Source organism: Amblyomma americanum, chromosome 1, assembly GCF_052857255.1.
Source record: "Amblyomma americanum isolate KBUSLIRL-KWMA chromosome 1, ASM5285725v1, whole genome shotgun sequence".
Lineage (NCBI taxonomy): Eukaryota > Metazoa > Arthropoda > Arachnida > Ixodida > Ixodidae > Amblyomma > Amblyomma americanum.
In genome coordinates, this window is record NC_135497.1 from 65241338 (window position 1) to 65258725 (window position 17388).

A 17388-nucleotide genomic window follows, 5' to 3' on the forward strand; every position below is an offset into this window, starting at 1 on the left:
GTTTAGCGTAGCGTTGACGTACTAAAGTTTACCGGATGCCCACTCCTCACGCGCTTGGGCAGAGGCGGGGATACTGTGCTCGCGCAGCCGGCGTCAGGTGAACTGGTATACATCAGCACTAGTACTACGTATCCACTATGCTGAAGGTTATATTCGCTCATTGACAGATAACCGCATAATGCTTGCAGCATTACGCCAGATGGGCAGGTAATTTGTAAAAAAATAGGTAAAATAATGACAAAAACAATCGCGATAATATTTAGTGCGCGCAAGACCGTATGATATTTGTGCGTATGCGGCATGTACCTTTCAGAAGTAAAGCGCATTCGTGAACGTACAATGAAGTGCGCTTCCCTCTAGCAACCTTGTGGCGATGTTCGTCTTCCGCCCCGCAGTCCCTCTCCGCGGCTGCATCGTCTTCGCCCGCTAACCGCGGAGGCGAGAGAACAAAGGGCCAGGGACGATCGCAAGGCGTACACACTCAGTTGCTGTTTACTGCACTAGCAAATAATACACACAGCAGGCCATGTAGCTAGAGAACGTCGGCGAGGCATTCCCCAGAAGAAGGCTACGTAAGAAGGGCTTCCGACCTACAGGCTGGGGCAGGAGCGCGACTTCGGCGTTATCGGCGGCAGTGCATGCCGCATCTTGAGGCAACGCCATCCCCGGGCATTCGCCGGGGGAGGCGGCGAGAGCGTGCGTTTGGTTTGCTCCCGGAACCAGAAGTCCGGCGGCGGGCGCGGCGGATCTTCCCCTGCGCCTGTCGCAGTAGGCGACCAGAGCCTGGTGGCCGGATCCCGAAAATACTCTTAACGTAGCCGTCTAGGTGGCACTGCCGTCGCTGCTTCCGCTTCCCCCACGAGGGTGCTCAACCCATTCCTAGGCACCATACCCTCCCCTCGCCCACTGTCCCGATGTCCCATGGCAGGCCATGGTTGGCCGCGCAGTGGATTGGCCCAGCTAATCAAGGATATACAAAGCGAAAGATGTCGGCGTTCACTGTGTTCGTTGGCGTTGGCGTTGACAATGTTCTAGACGGCGATGGCCTTGAGGAAAGGAAGGGCGCGTAACTGGCTCCCTGGATATGCGGACGCCTCATTCGTGCTTTGATACATGTGCCAGTGATGAGAGAGATGTGGCCTGAATGCAATAGCGCCGACAGCGTTGTGGCTGACATGCGGCACTGCAGCGTTCATTTGGTCATCAATATCTCGCGATCAACCAACTGCATGCCACCTCCCAGGGTGGCAGGGAGGGCGCGCTGCCTATCCAGTGTGCGGAACGCAATCAAAGCAGGCTTTTGCAGTTGGACACCAACGCCACGTACACGAAAGCGAGATTGAGGTTTCCGCTGACCCACGGAGCCGGTTGTACGCCTTTCTTTTCGTGAAAATGAACGGCCTTTGCAAAGTTGTCAACGCCAATGAACTCTGTGATCGCCGTCGGCTCACTTGTTTTGTTTGGTTTTTGAGGAAAGGAAATGGCATAGTAACCGTCTCACATATCTCGGTGGACAGCAGAACCGCGCAGAAAAGGAAGGGATAAAGGAGGGAGGAAAAGAAGAAAGGGAAAACGGAAAATTGAGTTGGATTTTCAGGAAAGGCGCGGCGCTGCGCAGCGGCGGAACACCTGTGGCTCGGTGCTACTAGTGGCGCATGCGCAGTAGTAACTATGGAGCGAGAGTGACAGAGAGAAATATCCGCGGCGAGGCGCGCGTTGTGACGTCATGTGCCTCCTCGGAGTACCGCCACGGCGAAATCGCAAGTTCGCGGCCAGTAAAGTCTTCGCTTTAAAAACAGAAGTTGAAAAAAGGCAAGGGCGTGTATTTGGCTAGACGACGAAGTGCATCCTTGCGGAACGCTTTATATCAGTCTCCAGCTCTTTTCTGCGATGTTGCGTGTATACTACGGGGACGCCGTCCCCCTCAAACGACGATGGATCTGGATCCTCCTAGTCATCCGGAGCCGCCGCGGTGGCTGAGTGGTTATGGCGCTCGGCTGCCGGCCCGAAAGAGGCGGGTTCGACCCCGGCCGCGGCGGTCGAATTTCGATGGAGGCGAAATTCTAGAGGCCCGCGTACTGTGCGATGTCAGTGCACGTTGAAGAACCCCGGTGGTCGAAATTCCCGGAGCCCTTCACTACGGCGTCTCTCATAGCCTGAGTCGCTTTGGGACGTTAAACCCCAATAAACCAAACCAAACCTCCTGGTCATCCGACTAGCCTGGCGGCTTCCTCCTCGAGCTCGTCGAGGAAGCGGTGCAGCCTTCCGAGCGACCTCTACAGCGAAGGCACCATCCCGTACTTCAGCGAGGGCAGCAGTGAAGACGGCTTTAAGACTTACCTCCGCCGGAGGACCAAGAACTAAGAGGCGGATCGTCATCGAGTGAGTCAACTCTAAAAACAAGTGGCCACACACCAGCACATACCATTCTAGTCCTTTCTGTGCAGCCAACCGACAGAATGAGGCGGCTTAACAGGCAAGTCGTCTCTGTGGAAATCGAGGCCGTCGTGCCTAACGAAATTAAAGACTTTCGGGTGAATACGCGGAATGACATCGTTGCCGTTGACGTCCACTATGCGGCTGCGCTGGAATCACTGAGGGCTATAACTCAACTCGGTGCTTTATCAGTCCATGCAGTTATCCCGCTCGGCAAGGCTAAGTCCTCTTCCGGCGTAATCTATGATGTCGACGAGGTTATCGCGAAAGGTGATTTGCCCATGCTCGTGAGGCCGGCAAACGAAGACACCGTAATTCTGCGGATATCACGTCTGGACATTTCTCGCTGTGTGAAGATTCTTTTCCAAGGCGACTGCCTTACGTCACACGTGAAGCTAGGCCATTTTCGTCATGCTGTGCGGCCATTTATACCAAAGCCCCTGCAGTGCCACAAATGATTGAAGCTGTGCAATGCGAGCGGTGTCTCCGGCAACTCAAGAGTGTGCTCCCGTTGCTCCGGAGCTCACAGCGCTGAGTCCTGCAACGTGCAAGTGTTTAGGTGTTCAAACTGCAACGGGCCCCATGACGCGTCGTCTAATGATTGCCCGTGCATGAAATATGAGAGTGCCGTCCTAAAGCAAATGGTTCGGGACAACTCCGCGCACCGCGAAGCTGCTGCGACTGTTCGAAAAAGGCGTTATCGCCGCAAAAAGAATTCCAGAAAGACTACTGCCAAACGCAGCCACACTGGCACGCCCATGGCACCTACTTCCCAACCCACTTCCGTACCACCACGTCCAAGTGTGTCCTGTCAACGCACTATGGTCAAAGATGGCCAGATATCGTCGTGTGCGTATGCTTGGCCAGCGCTTCCGCTGTTACGTCCTGCTGAGCCTCCTCAGCGTAAGCCCTCGTGGTCCTAAGGACGGTAGTCAACGCCATTCGCCCTCTGCTACAGGCCCTGCAATCCTGCACTGTTCGAAGCGTCTTACTGGTGCTGGACTCCCTGGTTTCAGCGCTTCAAGATCTTTAAAAATGGCTGACCAGCTTCCCACGTTTCGTGAGGAAGTCAGGGGCGCTGCGCTCTTACAGTGGAACGCAAGATACCTGAAGTCACGAATCTCTAGTTTCCGACAATATGTTTTTAACAACCACTTCCCGATACTGGTCATCTGCTGGCCTAACTTATCCCAAGAAATCAGGCTATTCGGGTACGAGTCCTTCTTCGCCCCCACATGCGGGGAGCGCAGCAAAGTTCTGGTCTACATCCGCACCGACGTGACGTACGTTTTCTGCCCAGTTGAACCCCACAATGACAGCCAGTACGCGTGTTTCATAGTCAAAAAAGTACCCGTAGAGTTCACACTGGTTGCAGCGTATGTCTCCCCCTCCTCTCAGTTGGACTGCGAGAGGCTGAAGGCCATCATGGGGGCAATCCGGGCTCCTTGGATTATTAGCGGCGATTTCAACGCCCATCACGAGCTGTGGGGAAATCCTAAAATCAACGCCAGATGAAGGAATCTGGCCTTATTTGCTTCAGATAACTAACTTTACGTTATGAATGGCGGCAGCCTGACGTGCCTGAGAGGCAGCCCCTGCAGCAATTGCCGGGACCTGACGCTAGTTTCGCGGTCTCTGCATTGGCGTATCCACTGTTTTTGTGATGTAGAGCCCCATGGGAGTGACCACATTCCCACCTATCTCAAGGTTACAGTTCTTGGGGTGTCCATCCCAGCTAAACACGCGTACATCGACTGGATGGCATTTAAAACACATATGTAAGAGGCGCGAAAAGGAGCCCTCACTTCCAGTTTGGAGGACAGTATAGCAACTGCAATGAAGGCTGCTACACGCTACCTCACGCCAACCAGAATGCGCAGTGACTTTAATCTAGAATTAGACCACCTACTTGCTATTCGGTTACGTGCTGAAAGACGTTACTGACGGACAAAATGCTTAAGGGACCTCAGAGAGGCGCGACGTTTGCAGGGAAAAATCAAGCGACGAAGCGCTCGTCTTCACGAGGGCCAGATGGCATCACACATGCTGCGCTGCACCACCTTGGCCAAGACACGCGAAGAGAGCTACTCAACCTTTACAACCGTTCATGGAAAGACGGTGTTGCTCCTCCTCAGTGTAAATCTAGTCGCCTGGTACTACTACTAAAACCAGGGGAATTCCCGCTCAACCTCACATCATTCAGGCTAATCGCTTTGGCCAGTTGCGTGGTAAAACTCAGGGAAAGAATGATTCTGACGCGCCTCGAGTGGTACCCCGAGCACTATAAAGTGTACCCTAATGCAATGGCGGGTTTCCGGCGGGGTCGCTCCTGCATAGACAACGTCATTGATCTTGTGTCCACAGTTCCGCAACAGAAGCGCCAGAAGCGCGTGTGCGTGGCACTTTTTCTTGATGTCAAAGGTGCTTACGATGAAGTGGTTACTAAATTTTAGTGATAATAAAAATCAGCATCGCTTCAAAATCCTCATCGGGCTGCAGGGGACCGCAGTGCTGCGTTGGTCTCATTGCTTCAACATGCACCAGTGTTTCTTTCATTTTGTTATTGTTTCTTTAATCACTTGGCTTACGTTGCAGAGCACACTACTGTAATGACCCGGTGACGAAGTTGAATCAGGACTCAGCTGTATTGCAGTATCCGCGTCACTTAATTACAGATAGAGCTGTTCAGCTCCCCCTGCCGCGGTGGCTCAGTGGTTAAGGCGCTCGTCTACTGAGCCGAGTACCCGCGTTCGAAGCCGACCGCGGCGGCCGCGTTTCGATGGAGGCGAAGCGTAAAAGGCTCCCGTGTGCTGTGCGATGTCAGTGCGCGTTAAAGATCCCCAGGTGGAAGAAATTATTCCGGAGCCCTCCACTACGGCACCTCTTTCTTCCTTTCTTCTCTCAGTCCCTCCTTTATCCCTTCCCTTACGGCGCGGTTTGTGAGGGGGGGGGGGGGATATGTGAGACAGTTACTACTTCATTTCCTTTCCTCAAAAACTAATTTTCGATTTTAAATTTCGGTTTAGCTTTAACCAGATAGTGAATAATGTTTTTTAAATAGCGCTTTGAAACAACTGATTTACCTTTCGGCCAGCAAAAAGGTTGGATGACCTGAGAGCAATGAGTTGTTCCTTGCAGAACAAACGGCTTTCCAAAAACTGTTAAGTGGCCAGATGCTATGAAATAAATAAATTGGCAGCAAATGAACTGAAGAGTGCGTATTTAACGGTTGCAAGCTGCAACCCTGTCTCGTGTTATTCTTTGCCTGTGTGCTGTGTTTTTGTGCGCTTCATCTACTCAAGCTATGCTCCAACTTGCCTCAGAACGTGTTCTACTGCAAAGCTGCAACCCGGGGCGTTTAAGCTGACTGTTATGCGTGTCCAGTCGCTATGCCGCTCAGAACAATCGTCTGTGAACATCGAATGACTTGCAGTGCTTGCTTGGAATGTTGTGAGAGCGCTTGGCTGCAATAACAGAAGTAGAGAGAGAGAAAAAAAATATGAACCGTTGCAGGCGCGAATAAAATATTCACCGTAATTATGAGAGGTCGCGTTGTTTGCTCTGCCTTTTTGCTGCGGAGCAAGCCGGCGCTCGATTCCCGCTGTTGGACTCTCGGAGCTGCCGCTCTCTCTCTCTGCACTCACGGACGGCGTATCAAGGTCAACAGAGTTTCTCGGGCAGGCACCTCTGCCCAGCTGCCCCGTCGCCATCGAGCGCTGCTTGTCCTTCCCCGCGGATTCCTCTCGTCCCTTCGCCGAAACCTGAGCACAGCGTCATCGTCTGGGAAGACGAACTTCGTCAGGCCGTCTCGTCTTGTTTGAGCGCTGAGCAGGCGGGTAAACGAGGGGAGGAAGGTTCTGCGCGGCAGAACGCATGCTCTCTAGAGAGACGTACGCCGTGAAGACGTGCGCCGAGGCCCTTGATTAGCTTGGTCGCGTTTAAACTCTTTTAATTGGATTCGCCGTAGCCTTCCCCCCCCCCCCCCCCCCCCTCCCCCGAGCGCGCTTTCGATTCGCCCCGGCCTGTCGTACAGAAGTTGGACTTTCAGAATCAGCAGTGCCAAGGTCAAGGGTGGGTCCCAGTGTGCCTATAGTGCGCATATAGGGTTGCCGCCGCAGACTTGCGTCTCAGATGCGCGACGCTGGCGAGATATTCGCAGGACCTCTTTCGGGCGCAGCTAGAGACCGCCGGACAACGGAGTTCCATCACTCTGCCCGGGCGACGACACGCTGTGTGACCGGACAAAAGGCTTCGTTAAGCGCGGTGTACTGTCGATCGTATTACCGGGGCGTTGGACTCGTCTAATTTTTTTTTTCGCCGGCCTTCGGGTTTGCACACATTCCTATGATTCAGGTTACTGCGCGTGGCGCAATCAGTTTTGCCGGGGATTTAAGCGGACGATGAACCAGTTATGCTATAGGAAATCGTAGCACCATCATCCCCGGAGCAAAGTCCGAAACGTTTCAGTGCAAATAGCATATCACGAAATTTTTTGTTTAGTGTAGTTAATATTATGCGGAATTTAACCGCTGAATTAGAAGCTTTCAGGCGTTACAGGGTACTGTTAAATCTTCTGAATCACTGGAGCCAACAAAAGTTGCTTTGACTGTAGACTTTAAGAAGTTGCTGATGACATCCTTTTTTTTTGTTTTTGCTTTTGAACCACTGTAAACACTAATCGAGAAAAAAAAAATGTACACGAAAGTATAAATGTTCAGTGCTGCTGGTTGACTCGTTCTTAAAGATAAAACGGCTAGCGCAGGCGCGCTTGCTTTGCGCGCTCTATAACGTTGAATTGAACGGCACAGTTGCTGGCGTGGCAAGAGGTTACGTAAGCATCTTGGGTCTCCAAATAAAGTTGCGTTGCTTAAATATCCAAACTCTTCTCGCGCTGGGTGATGTCTCTTCATTGGCGAGCTTCACGGCGAGCTTCCTGAATACTATGTTGGGCGAAGAAATTGTACTCAGCCTTGTGCTGCTCACTAATTGAAACGGAGTACACTAGTTGCTGGGCTGATTGCGCATAAGTGGGACTAACAAGCAGGAAAATTAAAATTGGCGGCCCTGAACTTGATTTCACAACGCAGAGCTTGGTCTGCTTGTACACTGCCGAAGAGCCTATATATGCACTAACAAGTATGGCAGGTGCTCGGGGCACCTTTTTGTATTTTTTAACATTGTTTTCATTGGAGCGTAGTGCCGGTGAACCACACTTGGGGATCACAACACAGGGCCAAGCAGCTCTAAAACTTTACTCTTATTCAGCATCGAATCGCCTTCAGCACTGTGGTCAGCACGAGAGGTCGTCGATGAAGATCGCTGTTGAAAACAGCCACCCCTGTGCCGCTGCCATAGCTTTACCATAAAAACGCGCCGAAGTGCGACCTTTGTTGTAGTTCTGCCTCCACGGACAAAAATGGGTCCACGGCTGCAATATTACCACGCACGGAGCGTGGCAGAGCTTTTACTTGCGGGACTAGAAGGCTCAAGCAAGGACATTTCCGGCTGCGCATAGTCACTGCGCAGCGCACATGCAACTAAACGATGTGGAAGTCGTGATGAAAGGCAAGGCGCTGTAACTGGCACCCTCTGAGTGGACACCTGAACCACACCGTAAGGGAAGGAATCAAGGGTCTGAGAGCACGATGGCCTAAAAAGAGGGGCGCTTTTGTTTCTTAGACTAGGTTTCCTGGCACCAATTCGAAATGGGCATTAGTGACGATAGGTATACAAAAAAAACAGTACCCCTTATGCTGCAGTACTCTTGCGGTGTTCCATTAAAGGCCACACAAGCAGGAGATTCATCATTGGAAATTAGCCCGTAAAATTTTCGTGTTGGAACTGGTCAGTTGCTGTAGGCACTTCGCATTCGCAGTTTTCAAAAGAGTGACATGATACCACCACTTTCGCATCCGTTTCGGCATCCGCACGGGCTTGAGAAAAAGGGACCAAAAGAAGCTGTGATACGAATCGTCCGAAGGAATTTGTCATGTTTTTCGACTAAACTAAAACTAGTAGCCTTTCGAGTTTTTCAGAGCTTATTAACTTAAGGGTATGATAAATGTCAACATATTTGAAAAATGATCCTAACATACAGCCGGCGACAAAATAAGGCTGGGCACGCGACAGGTGGCAAAAACCAGCAAAGTTGCATCGCGGCGCCCTCTGACGTTGCACTTCTGGTGTGGAGACCTTTCTGCGCTCAAGCGCGCCCTTTCTACTCACAGCCGAGCCCTTTTTCCTCGCTTCCGGCGAACAAGCTGGCCACCATGTCGCACGTGCAGCTCAGCGACACACGAAGGGCAGTGAAGCCCGCTGTTAGAGATGAGGGGTCCTTGAGTGAGCTGACTCTTTCAGCGCCGCAGGTCCCTTCTCCGAATGACGTTGTCGGACTTGGTTATGAAGGAAACTGTACAGGGGTGTTTATTTTACATTATTTACAAGATTTTGGAACCCAATGGAGGGTGATGGGGGAAGGTCGGAGGATCTGAGAAGATCTGAGGATGATCGAGGATTCCCTCCTCACGGCACTCGTCGTCCGGTTTTAAAAAGGGTCCGGTCCCTAGGATTCCCCAGGTTCGAGGAGGTCTTCGCCAGGTTGGGCGTGCCTAACTTGCGCTGTCGTACACACACAACACACACACACCACTTCACATAAGGGACACGCCCCCGTCACATGTCTCGCCGGAGAGAGAGGGTGCCGCTGGACCATCGCCCCCACCAGAGAGAGCGTTGTCTTCGCGTCCGAACGACAGATCTCACGCTGTCAAGCCAGACACGTCTTCCGGGAAGTCCGAATGAGCGAGGCGCCGGTGAGCCGGCACAGTAGAATGGGTAGGCCACCCCTGCTCGGTTTTGGCGGTGGCTAACTGCCTCCGTACCGTACGAGTCGATCTTCCGGAACAATGCTGTTTACAAACGGCAGCACAGTCCTCCGTCTCGAATCCAATAACCCAAGCGGGGACAGGTCGTGGGGACGAAAGATGCCTATCGCCGTGCAGGAACCCCGGCTGCAGGTGTCCCGGGCTGACTACGCAGCTAAACCAGACGGGCTGTCGCCAGAATCCTTACAGCGCGCTGTTCGCTTTACGGTGATTTAGGTCGATAGCATATTGCCGGGACACTTTCCAATGTTTTACAGCGTCACCTGTTAGTCTCACCCCAGTTTTAACGGCACAGGTCATCCTCAGATAAACCGACCCCCCCTCCCCCCCCCCCCCCCCTCCACGCAGGAACTCCATGCTCCTCTGCAGGAACTTTCTTTGTGGTGTCTCGAATTCTCAGTCTCGACATCGAGAGAGAATTAGTTAAGGACGCTAAACACACTGAGCACTACCACACTACCCAACGCCCGCCGTATCATCCCTCCCCCCACACACATACACACACAAACAAACAACACTGAAGCACGTTTTCTGACATTCCTCTTTTCCTCTACGCCAGCTACACCGTGACGCCAGCCAACGCTGAACATTCGCATTATGGACTGACAACTGCCCTCGGTTTTTTTTTTCAAACCTCCTTGCATTTATTGCGGCCCGCAGGCCGTCATATCATTTTGTTTACTACGCACGACGCGTTACAATTTTCATTCTCGCCAGACGAGGCGCGATTGCTCTGGAGGAATCGTGATCACGTGCGTCACCTTCGACAATGTACGGGGCCATTCCCCCCCCCCCCCAAACAAACAAACAAACAAACAAACAAACAAACAAACAAACAAACAAACAACCAAACAAACTATTTTGCATCAATACGGTTATGTTTTCTGTGCGCTCGATCTGAACAGCATATCACCAGCTTGTGGGCTGGAAGCGTGGAGAAAGAGGCGGATGTGAGTACAGAAAAGCGCAAATGCCCACTCCATGTCCCGACACCAGAAGTGCAAACTCAGATAGCGCCGCGATGCAATTTCGTCTGTTTTTATCAGCTATAGCGTGCCCCTCCTTGCTTTGTCGTCAGTTGTACATGCCCTATTCTAACAACAATTCATAAACGTCTATCGAAGTATGATTACACGAAGATGTTTCGTGTTGTATGCACACTACTGACAGGGCTGGCATGTGTTTTTTTTGTTTGTTTTTTTTATCAGATGGCGCATTTTAGCCGCATAACCAGTCAACTCCTCATAATCTCCTTGGCAACCTTTTTTGTTCCCCCGGGTAACGCGGCGTAATGTGGGCCGTTGTAAACACTCCCCAATACGTATCTTACGTAAGCACAGAGCCCGTGACTGATTGGGACAGCGCATTCTTCCCTCTTCCATGAAGAGCGACGCTAGACGCTCACCAGCCCTGGGTTCATCGCGCACCCGTGGCGCTTCCGGGCCGTGATTTGCGGGGAAGAACTTCCGCAGGGAGCGCAGGCGAGCCCCGGCAGCAGCGCAGGCGCTCTCTCCCGGGCGCGCCCGTTCGTTAGCCAGGTCGCGTTAAATCCTTTAATTAGATTCGCGGTCGCCTCTTCGAGAGCTCCGCGCGCACAACCTGGCGGGGCACCCGCGACCCCGCCGCCTGTCTGGAGGGCGCGCGAAGGGGCGAGCGGTGCGGCCAAGAGCGCCCCCCCCCCCGATGCAGTTGTTCACCGCCGATGCTCTCGCCTGCCGAGTTTGTTAGCGTAAGCGGGGGACGATGCGAAGGCGGGTGGGCCGGGAGGATTGCTGGAAGTGGCGGGGCGGCTGCCTCCAAGAAGTTGTACGGCCTCGGCGTGTGGGAGGGAACCGGCTAGTCTGCGCCTGAGTTGGTGAACGGAAGCTTCTCAGGGTGCGTAGCTCAGGCGGCTTTTTTTTTTTTTTTGCGTACCAACCGCATGTGCGAGGAAAAACTCGAGGGAAAGAGCGGAGGCGGAATGATGAAAATGAGCCCCGTCGCTCGGTGCTGGTCGCTGCGCAGCCTATGATCGCAGTTTTGGTGATGTGCCTTCGGTTAATATAGTTACTCAGTCTTGATTATCAGTACTAGGAAGCGCCGGCGTGTTGTTGAATAGGAGATATCCTGAGTGCATATTCACACTATTTATTGTTTACAATACCACTGCCTATAGGAAGGGGGAGAGTTAACTGCACGGCTACAGAGGCGCTGTTTTTATACCCTAGCACTTCGTCAGAACAACTTCAACTGCATCAACTCAGGATTACGTCATGATTATGGTTGGCCCGAAGGTTTCTCAGCTGGAAGCCGCAGTGATGAATTGATGAGCGTGGGTAGTGGTGTTGAGGACGTCCATGATGTAGGCATCAGGGATTGTTTTTATCCAGGGCTTCGTTTCCAGTGATGAAAATGACTCAGTGGAGTAAAGGGACTCGGCATGTGCTTATACCTCCTGCTAAATCCGCCGCCATGTATGCGAGACCGAACACATGTTCGCGCGCGTGTGTTCGCGGATACAAAGCTTCAGGCCTAACTAATGCGCATAGCTATGCAAGCGCCTGTACGTACGCACTCTTAGAGGACCATGAATTCAGACGGCATGAACTGACGCCACGTTTATCTGCGGTAACAACGGGCTCATGTTATCCCAGCCGCAGCGCTGTTGAACTTAAAGTGGCACCTTTTCCAGACGTACAAACCTTGTCAAAAATAAAAATTTTACCGAGTTTTCTTCAGGGTTGTGTATGCAGTGTGGCTCGCGGTTTGCACCACCAGCGCCCCAAATTTCTCGGAGTTAGGGCCAACTCTAGTCCTAACCGTTCTGGAGTTGGAAAGTGCCGAGGGTGACACAAAATCACCAGTGTGCATTGTGTATAAAACCCCTCTGCGGCGTGTATATTTTGGGTAAAGGGTGTTCATCGTAAGGGCAGATAGAAAAGTTCACAGCGTTCAGAAACATACGCGGAGGAGTCCGGAGGGTTTAAAAAGAATTATAAATTTGGAAATGTAATGAATACGTCTTCAATACTCCTTCTGAACAGGAATGCAGCATTAAGTTCAGTATTTGTTTTTAAGCAGCGTTCACAGGATTCTCAACTTCATGTTCGAGCACTGCGCAATAACTTTTGCTTTCACAGGACTCGAACTTGCACGTATAGAATTCAATGAAAAGTTCGCTTGCTTTATGGGGGTTTAACGTCCCAAAGCGACTCAGGCTATGAGAGACGCCGTAGTGGAGGGTTCAGGATAATTTTGACTACCTTGGATTCTTGAACGCGCTCTGACATCGCACAGTACACGGGCCACTAGCATTTCGCCTCCATCGAAATGCGACCGCCGCGGCCGGGATCGAACCCGCGTCCTTCGGGTCAGCAGCCACTGAGCCACCACGGCGGCTTCCATGAAACGCGAAATTCGGGGAATGACATTGCAACTGTGCTGTCAGGAGGGCGACGTAGCCAGGTCGAGATCAACGGCCGTCGCGAACTTGCATGAGAGTGGTAGACGTGTGGTATTGTGATCCTTGGGCTGGGACGACCTAATCAACGGCAGATGTGGCCGCGACGGACCCACAGGCGGAGACTGGGAGGCGCCGTCGTTCGCGGAAGTCAATATGCCGGACCCTCCCTTTGTTGTCCTGATTGCCTCGTCCGGCCTTCCTGCGGGCCTGTGGTGCGGGAACACTTTGGGGACGCTTCCGGGCCAAACCCGCACTGGCACAGGCTGCTACCGAGCAGCGGACTGGGAGAGGAGGACCTGGGTGTCCCGGCTGCGAGGAGGATACCCGGCTCGTCGACTAAAACTCCGAGAAGAGGGGAGTGGTGTGTGTTCTGACTCTCGAGTTGAGTGGACGCTCCGCCGGTCGGTCTCCGGCCAAGTTTTTACGCTACCATGACAATGTAAATAGTGTACATAAAGTTCTCCTTTTTGGTCACCTTAAATCCGTCTCCGGACCGCTTCGTTCCTGTTCTGCCCGACAACACCTGCTGAGCGACGGCATGCTACCCGATCCACGACAGTGGTCAGACCGCCGTGGGGCGGCGGCGCTGCACTGGCCCATAGTGAAGACGTCGGTAAATAGTCGCTGCATCCACCTCCCTAATCCGGGGGCGGCTCTTCCTCGACTGCTGCTGCAGAGTGCGGGAAAACGGGGACGCGCCTCTCGCGCGCTTTGTTGCATCCGTTTCATTCCCTTCCGGTCGCCCGGCTCTTCGATACGAGGCGCCGAGCGACGCCGTGCGCCCGCTTCGTGAGTGCATGCTGGGCTTTACAGGAACCCGCAGGCACACGTCGCGACAAACACTGGCCTGCGTCGTAGGCTTAGCCAGCCAACAAGTAAAGAAGGGGGGAAAACCACTTTATAGGGCACGACGCTGCAGACGCCGGTAACTATAGGAAGTATGCACCGACGTCTCCATGACAGCCATTTTGTTTTGCATGTAGCACGGCGAAAGGCGGCAAGCATATCTAATCAACTTATGGCCATATGCATCTGTTTGCACTGCTGAAGCTACGCGCTGCACCACAAAATGGCGCCCATGACGTCACATCAATACCCCGGATAAAGCTTGTTGTTGAGCGTCCTTCCGTCTACTCGATCGCTTCTGTCTCCTAAATTCGCCATAAATGTTAGGAAGAATGAAGATGTCGATAGACGCTGATAATTGCGCGTGCAATTTTGCATCCTTCGCAGTGACGCAAATTGGGTGTTTTAGCCTTCTTTTCTGGCCGGTAGCGCAGAAAAATGCATTGCAGTTAAAGCCATCCGATTGGGCTTTAATGGCATACGCCAGGCTCCTTTCAATTTTTTTTTCTTGGAGGTGTGGGTAATGTTGAACGTCATGAACGTCATGCACGAGCTGTTAAGTGAAATGTTTCAAGATAAAAACAGCGCGGAAAATGACGAGAAACACGTAGAGAAGGCGTCACAGAAACTGCGGAAGCGCCAGTCCTGTGTCGCCTTTGTGTGGTGATTCTCGCCATTTTCTCGCTGATTTTGCCTCAAAATATTGCCTGACCAGCTACACCGGTTATCCATACATTTGTATCTGAAGGGCCAAACTTCGTTCGTGTAATTCTCTCCTTTCACCACGTTCTACTTTCATGAACGAGCAGACATTTCATGCATAAATTAAAAACCAAGACTTATACACTAAATGCACAGCTTGCTATGTGGACGGTTCCCTTTGAAAGCTCAGCAATTTTTCCGAAAACCTTGACCAGTGTCCACCTGTAACGATTTCGCTCACTTGAAACAAAGCCGAGCTTGTACCACTTTCATTTCCTTGGAAAATGTCTCGCCGCTAGTAGAAAAGGCTTGAGGAGAAGTTATCAATAATTGCTTACCGAGCTTCTTTAAAGCCGACTGCGCGGCTAGCGGAACGCAATACCTGAGCCGCAACAAGAACTGTGTTACGGAAAGAATATGTCGTAGGAATGAAGTTTGAGGAGGCAGACTGTGGAGCCAAAATGCGCGGCTCTGTAAAATAACAGGGTTTTTAGCATGCCATTCGTAGAAAGTGTTGCCTGAAATAGTTTCCACTCTTTGATATGGCAATGCTCTGGTGCAATACTCGCAGGAATTTAAAGCCTCCCCAAGTCATATCCCACGTTCTTCCTGCAGGCATATCAACCTTCAATTTTCAATCGAGCCCGTACGCTGCCGCTTATTCCTAGAAACTGGAATAGACTTCTCCGCGCTGTGGCTTCCATTGCTTGCAGGTCATATATGACACGCACCATAAAAGAATGGACGTCTCTCTACTACATTCGTGCGTACGATTCGCATTTTATTTGTTCCTCTTCTTATTTACCCTTTATATTTTGGGGCGGGGCAGCACAGGATGCCGCTTTTTTTTTTGTCCCCGGCAAATAGCTTAATAAGAATAAGCTCGGTGCGTCTTCCATTCCTCTGACGGCTACCTTGCGTGGAAAGCGAGATCCTCGGAAATATGGGAGACCGTTGGATAAAAAAAAAAAAACGGCCGCGTTTAGAGCATCGTTTGGAAATAGAGCTGCTCTGATTTGGGGACGCCGAGACCCATAGGCCTATAACGCCCGAGCTACTCGGGCCACCTGCGGCCGCTTCACAAAAGCCACGGGCCCACTTCGCTCGGTACGCTCCTTCACGACGGCCGACCCAATTGCGCATCGAACGGGAGAGCCGTCAGTGTAGTGGCCAGATGGGCGAACTTCTTTTCCGAGTGGATTACTGGGTCTGCGTTGTTTCGACCGGACGCCAGAAGCGCGGCGGGTGTTGGTGCAGCCTCTTCCATCAGCCCTGCAGGAGGCATGTCAGCCGGAACGTCGCTTTTGGGTGTCTCTCTCGCGCGTGACCTCGCCGTCTTCCCAGCGGACATGTCATAGAGGCTGGGCGAGCCCAACTCGTTCCGTATGCATAATAGAAGCCCCCCCCCCCCCCCTCCCCCCCTCTTTCCCAAAGCTCCTTCTTGAAGACGCGCGCAGCCTGCTCTGTATGCTGATGCGCTCGCAGCCTTCCTGCTGACGCGCATCTCGGAGCCATTGACGTCGTGTATAGTTTCTGCGTGGCCTAGGAAGGCGTGATCGAGCATAACTTCACCAAATCGCATTTAATATTCCTCTCACAAACCCCTTGATCGTGAAATTACAGCTGTATAGGGCGCCCCGATGTGCCGAAATTTTTATGCGCCTTTCACTAACGCCCATGACGTGTGTATGCGGCAGACTCCGTTGATTTGTAAAGGTTAAGGATTCAGATGGTTATGGCTTATGAAAACGCGGTGCATTTATTCCGAACAGAATGTCAGCGCTTGAACTGCTGAGAAAGTTTAAAGAAGAGGCGCCTGAAAAGCAGTTTCTGGCGGCAGTCTGCTCGGAATTTGAATATTTTTCAGCGCATTATCGAGAGATTTCATTAACGTTTTTTATTTCTTTTATCCATAAACAAATAGTTGTTTTATATTGCTGATTAACATTCTAGTTTCTTTGCTCTTTTTTTTTTGAAAGTTCAATTATATGCCTTTGAGTTAGCCACGCAAAGCTCCGTCCAGGCGTCTGGGTCGGGCCGCAGTGTTCCTTTTTCATTAAGCCTCAGTCGCGGGCCAGGTTTTTACACTGCTACCACTACGCACTGGTTTCCGGAGATAACAGCTTTTTGAAGCATTGCCCGGGAACGTGCGCATTCAGCGAACGAAAATGCTCAAGGCGAAATTGTGTTCGCCATGATCCGTGAACAAATGGCAAGTCGTAAATGAGCCCATCCAGGTCGCGATGAGACCGCAAACTCCAGTCTGCGTTCTCAGGAGCAGCTTATGCACCATTCGCCTGTGAGCGGGACCCGGGATCTTGCGTTACAAATAGCTGGATAAAGAGGCTCAGAATGGGGTCCGCAGAAGGGTACCTGACGTACGCGAGCATGGCGCTTAATTTTTTTTTTTTTGCAGCCCTCTTATCTTCTTTTTCAGCGTGTAGACGCGGCCCTCTGTACACATAGAGCGACCTTTGACCTCCACGTCGCGAGGCACTGGCCCGAGCGGTGATTTCTTGTTCTCTCGCCCTCGCCTCTTTCTTTTCGTCCGCGAAGCCGCGCAACGTTTGTCCACACACTCGCCATCCATAGCTGGTCGCTGTACGTTTTCTTCCTGCAAAAGTTCCGCAGCTTGGTTAACGAGGACCGCTTCTCTTCTTGCTTTTGTTGACGGAGAGTTTTTTGTGTGCTGACACCGGCTTTGAAGTTTTCTGTTTGAACCCCTATTTGATGTATTTTTTCCTTAGTTTTTGTTTTTTTTTTTGTTTCCCAGTATGGCGCGGTTAGAAAGGCATGCTGAGAGGGCAGGCGGCGGTAAGGTGGCTGAACTGGAGGCAGGAGAGCGTCGTTGCACGAGGTTCTCCTTTTATTTCCTGCCCTTCTCCATTGCTGTGCTTCTTTCTGCGACGCTTGCTCCTTAAATTATCTAGCTTCAGTGGTTTTGTAACCGCTACCGTGGCGCAGCTCTCGTAATTTCAAAGCGCCTGATTTATGCACGCACCTTATTAATATGCAGCTGCAGCGCGCCTACAAACTTTCCACCGGGTGCAAAGCAAGAGCAAGGGGCGGCTGAGAGAA

At 51.9% G+C, this 17388-nt stretch overlaps 1 protein-coding gene across 1 annotated transcript in view; it reads left to right on the forward strand.

Annotated features, from left to right (window-relative positions):
* LOC144101219 (uncharacterized) overlaps positions 1–17388 on the forward strand; it is a 337728-nt gene that overhangs the window by 60820 nt on the left and 259520 nt on the right. The window lies entirely within an intron of this gene.